Source organism: Dendrobates tinctorius, unplaced genomic scaffold, assembly GCF_039654945.1.
Source record: "Dendrobates tinctorius isolate UK_male_01 unplaced genomic scaffold, ASM3965494v1 ptg000090l, whole genome shotgun sequence".
Lineage (NCBI taxonomy): Eukaryota > Metazoa > Chordata > Amphibia > Anura > Dendrobatidae > Dendrobates > Dendrobates tinctorius.
This window is the reverse complement of record NW_027361758.1, coordinates 6,521,046-6,526,628: the sequence shown is the minus strand read 5'-3', so window position 1 is coordinate 6,526,628 and position 5,583 is coordinate 6,521,046. Positions and strand designations below refer to the sequence as shown.

The following is a 5,583-nucleotide window of genomic DNA, read 5'->3' as shown; positions in this document are numbered from 1 at the left end:
GCCCTGCAGGGGTGCTGGTGATCCTTTCTGCTCTGAGCTCTTGCAACCAGTTAGTCCTGTCTACTGAAAGCTGTTTTTGCTCTCTTATTTTTCCATGAGATTTTGTCTGTTTGCTTCGTGTTTTGTGATCAGCCTGCCTTTGTTGAGACGGGCTGAGCTCCATTTTTGTCTCTGATCAGTTTATCTCTTTGCTCTGTTTTCAGAATATACCTGAGTGCTGATATAGTGATTTTGAAGTCTAGCGACTTCAGGGCCTTTTTCCCTATCAGACGGTTGGGACATTTTTGGTAGGGTTTTTTGCGGATTGCAGCCAGCATCTTTTCTGTCCTTTCCTATTTAGTTAGTTGGGCCCCATCGTTTGCTCAACCTGTCTTTCTGTCTGTGTTTGTGTTTTTGTCTGCTTTTCACCGACGGTGCATGTTGGGGACTGCCTATTGCTTTGGGGTCTGCTCTGGGGCAGTTTGGATTTCTCCTTTCTTTCTTTGGGCTTGTTTAGTTCTCCGGCTGTGAACGAGGGGTCTGGGGCGCCGTGGGAGCCCCCCGCGGCTACTGTTGGTTGTGGTGAATAGGATCAGGGGTTTGCAATCCGATAGCTACCAACCTCTCCGGTTTTCTGGACTTGGCTTGTATTTTTGTTTTTTCCTCCTTCGGTGACTCATTCATAACAGGATAGTGACCACAGGGATAGAGTGCTTGCCTCGGCAGCACATACACTAAAATTGGAATGATACAGACAGTTTAGCATGGCTCTGCACAAGGATGACATGCAGCGTTCCACTTGAGCCCTGTGATTCAGCCACCACTGAGCCCAGCGTACCTAGCCCCACTAGGTGGGCTTCATCACTGTCGCAGTCCATGGCTTCTCTGGCCAAAGAGATTGAACACCTCTGCGGATCATAGCGCTTGAAGGGCCGACAAAGATGGATCCTTTCCTACACAGGAGCTGTCAGCAGGGGCCACAAACATTCTAGAAACGTACAGGTGTCTAGAAATCTGATCCGTAGTACCTTACCCAAACAATCAAGTGCCTTGGCGTCTGTGAGTTCTGTCTCGCTCCACAGGTTTGCAGCTTACTAGATGTTTGGTATGAATTGGATGTTTCTTTGGATCTGGACGCATCAGAGTTCTGGAAAATACCAAATTAGTTTCTTAAGGAAGTCAACCAAATACTGAAGGTTGACAAGGATTCTGGTTCTGTACCAGATTATGCAGCATCCTTCAGTGGACAATACGCCCTAAAAGAGCGTTTGTCATTCACCCAGAGGTTCGAGTTAGTCAACCGGCTCAGGAAACGACAGGTCACATGACTCACAGCAAAAGCCTCTAGAAGTGAGGTATCCCTCCTTGAGCTGAACCTCCTTCCGTAGCCCGCCAGCACTTTGACTGGTATCTAGAACCCTTCCATCCTTGCTGGATGGATCATCGATTAAAAGTCCACGGATCGTCAGATGGAGAATCTGAATCTCCATCCTGTAGACCTCGGAACAGCATTCTTCCCTCTTTGCATATGGCTAGCTGTGCTGCACCATCAGCCCTGCCATCATGATCAGTAGGGCATTATGGTTCAGACAATGGAAAGCAGACTGCTCCCAAAAAGGTCCCTGACCTTTTCCTTACCATAGGCCCAATCAGTAATGTAAGGGTTGACCCACAAAAGATCTGGATCTGTGAGGCCTAGGTCTCTGACATTTCCTGCCCAGTGATTCTTAGCGTTATCCTCCAACACCTCCAATGTAGACGGCCGCCTGTATCTGGGTCCTCAGGACTGCTCTTCAACCATTCGCATCAAACGGGCCTGAGACCGGGAGTCTTCTATATACAAAATTTTTGCTCCCTCGTCCTTTAACAGGGTGCTTTCCTTTACGTCCTCCAAAATTTAGGCACAAGGACAAAGTCTTCTTCTTTCCGAGTCATAGCCCCACCCTGTCAAGACTGAGTCGTTGGTCCGATTCTATACAAACATAACAATAGAGTGGTTATCCTTGACCCTGTTCGTGGCCCCCAAAAAGGATGAATCTGTAGGATCCAAACTGGAGTTCGCACTTTTCCACAAGTGGGTCAGCGTACGCTGTTCCTGGACAGAGTCGCTTTGTTCGATCTGCTTTGATCGTGAACAGCATTTTTAGATCACAGCCTTACCCTTCAACTTTCGCTACCACTTCCAGAGTGTTCTCTAAGGCTGTAGCAGCCGTCATGTCCATCTTACACTCTCGAAGGCCGCAGTCATTATGCCCTTCTAGGACGATCTTCTAATTAAAGATTTGTCTTTCCAGGACTGCGCGGAGTGCCTTGTATCACTTGCCATGCTCTTCTTTGCTTGGCCTGACTGATAAATTTCAGTAGTCGCATATAGAGTTGAGCGACTTTGGTCGGATCGGGTTTCGTGAAACCCGAATGAAACAAAATAAGTTTCAGATGAAACTCGTCCGACTAGAGCAAAAAAAGTCGGAGTTTCGTCCGACTTTTATTTCCCATTGACTTGCATTGGGGTCGGGTTTCGGACGAAACTCCGACTTTGTTTTGCTCTAGTCGGACGAGTTTCATCTGAAACTTATTTTGTTTCATTCGGGTTTCACGAAACCCGATCCGACCATAGTCGCTCAACTCTAGTCGCATATACTTAAGCAATCCTCCCACGTTCCAGTCCAGCAGATATCCTTCTTGCTGATGATCCTGGACTCTCCCCCCAAGGCCTGGGAATTCTCCCTCGAGTTAGTGAAGCCTAACCCTGCAAGGAGTGGCCACACATTTTGACACTCTTCCTTTTACTTATTCCGAATTACTGTGAGGGTAAGGGGGGAAAAATTGTGGCAGCAATCGAAGTAGTCCCCTTCGTTTAATTGCATCTCTCTATCCTACAGTAGGCTATTCAAGCAGTCTGGGTCAGAAACCCATTCCTTTCAGCCGCCGGTGCCACCTGTCCCTGCGGGTCTGATGGCCCCTCAGGAGGGGTCATTGAGATCCTTCTCTCAAACAGGGAAAATTCCTTCTCCCGATCCAATGGCTAGTGGTTGACTGCGGACTCCAGCTTCCCTGGTGGGGCAGCAGTCTTTTGTCATCATTCTCTTCATAGACACTGGTCAACTCGGGAGTCAAGTCTTCCAATTGATGTTCCAGTAATCCGAGCGTTCCAGTAATCCGAGCATTCCAGTTAGCCCGGCAGCCGTTCCATTATCTCCTTCTGGGTCACCCCATCCGAATTTTAATAGTATTACCCCAAGTGTACGGCGTAAAACATGCTTCAAGTGGGTACCCGCAGCGGGACGGCCTCGTGCGACGTAGCCCTCCATCCTCCAATGGGCAGAAAGGCATCACTTGCTTACTCCGTGGCATTAGTTTTGTCTTCCTTCACTTCCGTCAGTCATAAGAAAGATGAAGGCGAAGGGTTTATTTTCCAGTAATCCCAGTTGCCTTCACTTACCACGCCGAACGTGGTGGACAAAGTTGCTACTGGTCGTCGCCACCGTCCTCATGCGTTTGTCAGATCATTCAGACATGCTTTATTGTTCTCCGATTTGTCACCAGAACACAAAGGGTCTGGTTTTTATCGGGTTCATCCATTGGAACCTGAGCTCTATCTTGGCTCTTCTCTGGTGTCTTTTCCACCATGATGGTGCTTGGAAGCTTCAGGTCGCATCCATCACCGCACCTGAACACCACCTTGTGCACGGTGCAGGGACCGCGGACGTCTTCTTTGTGTCTTCCCTGTCTTTTTTTTTTTTTTTCTTATTTTAGGCTTTCCCCACACTGGCTTGGAATTTAGTTTTTGGCGCTCAGCTCCTTCAAAGGCCAGAGTTTGACTCTACCTGTCTCTATTCCAGCGCAATATTGCTTCTAAGATGTAAGTTAGGACTCTCTTTCATAGGTCTTCGCAGGGGTATCCGCCCAACAAAAGGCCATTAAAAGCCTGGGACGTTAAATCGGGCCTGGGTGTGCTTTACCAGACTCCTTTCGAGCCGTCGCAGGACGTCTAGTTGGCAGTTCTGTCTTAGGTCGCCCTTCTTGTCGGAACTGACAGCTCTATCCTGGCAAGCGCATTTGTTTCTTTCTGCTTTTCCACCAGGACACGATGGTCCCCAGACCGCTGTTTGGTCTTCCTATTTTAATGATGAATTTGTCTTTCCCTCATTGGGCCCGACACTCGTAGATCGTGTGGATAAAGCTATGCACGCACTGCATGCACTGAGGGCTCTCAGGACATATGTCCTGAGGTCATCTCTCTCCTGTAGGCCACTTCAGGGCCACAATAACCAGGGAAATTCGCTCGTCTATTCAGGAGTTATACCACATCAGAAGCGTAGGAGCACTATGTCCAACATCACTGAAAAACGTAGAAATTTATTGACCCCATTTGACCTTGCGCTGGGTGAATGGGACCTTAGGTAGGATGCGCACCTACTTTTGATTCCCACAAATTACTGATTCCCAGTATAATTCCCATATTTATATGAGCACTTACAGTAACATATTATAGAAAGGGCTAAGTGTCAGGACATTGGCAGCTTATATTACCTGATCCTATTGTACATAATTTATGTTAATGTCATTCTGTATTTATTCAATGGTCAATACATTTCTACGTTTTTCAGTGATGTTGGACATAGTGCTCCTTCTCTTTTTGGTGTTATAATATGATATTCAGGAGTGTCCATTTGAGACATAACCACATGGTTTTTGGTCTCTTAGGTGTATCTATATTGTTGTCCTATATGGTTCTTTTTCGCATCACGAGCGTGCCCATCCCAGTAGGGAATAGGGCATATTCTGTGTAGTTGATGTCCGCCCACTGAGCCATTCGGTTTCGGATGCAGACAGAACAAGTCCGCAGGGCTGCAAGGCTGCGATTTAGTTCAGTCTGTACACATCCTCAAAGCACTAGTCACACTCTGACTTCCGTGAGCGTTGTTCTTGGCAGATGCACTCTGCAAGAGACTATAGGGCACCTTTACTCAGTCAGTACATGAGGTTCTATCTGTTATATTGTTTCCCACCCATGGACTGCTTTGGAACGTCCCATGGTCTGTGTCCCCCCAATGAGGCGAAGGAGAAATAGGGATTTTTGTGTATTCACCGTAAAATCCTTTTCTCTGAGATGCTCATTGGGGGACACAGACCATGGGTGTTATACTGCTGCCACTAGGAGGCTGATACTAAGTTGAGACAAAAAAGTTAGCTCCTCCTCTGCAGTATACACCCTCCTGCTGGCTCCAAGTGAATCAGTTCGGTGCAAAAGCAGTTGGAGATAATTAACACCATATCAGAGTACGATCATTCACATAATATTAGAGAGAAACACATCGAATGAAAAAGAAAAGCAGAAGCCGTTAGCTACTGTTTCTTTTCTGTTTACCATGTTTATTTATATCTGTCTTTTTGATCGGCGGTATGATGATAAAGCATTGTTTTTTTGCCATGTTTTTCTTTTTTAATGGTGTTTACTAAAGGGGTTAACTAGTGGGACAGGTTTATAGGGCGGTTCGTTACAGATGCGGCCATACTAAATATGTGTACCTTAATTGTTTTGTTTATTTTAATTTACATAGAGAAATTTATTTATTAGGGAATATTTTTTTTTTTCTTAAG

The 5,583-nt window shown here is 46.5% G+C and overlaps 1 non-coding gene across 1 annotated transcript; it reads left to right on the top strand.

The window, feature by feature from the left end:
• The first annotated feature begins 689 nt into the window (after positions 1–689).
• On the top strand, positions 690–793 carry LOC141098394 (U6 spliceosomal RNA). The gene has a single exon (XR_012234218.1). It is a non-coding gene; the product is annotated as a U6 spliceosomal RNA (small nuclear RNA).
• Positions 794–5,583: the final 4,790 nt, after the last annotated feature.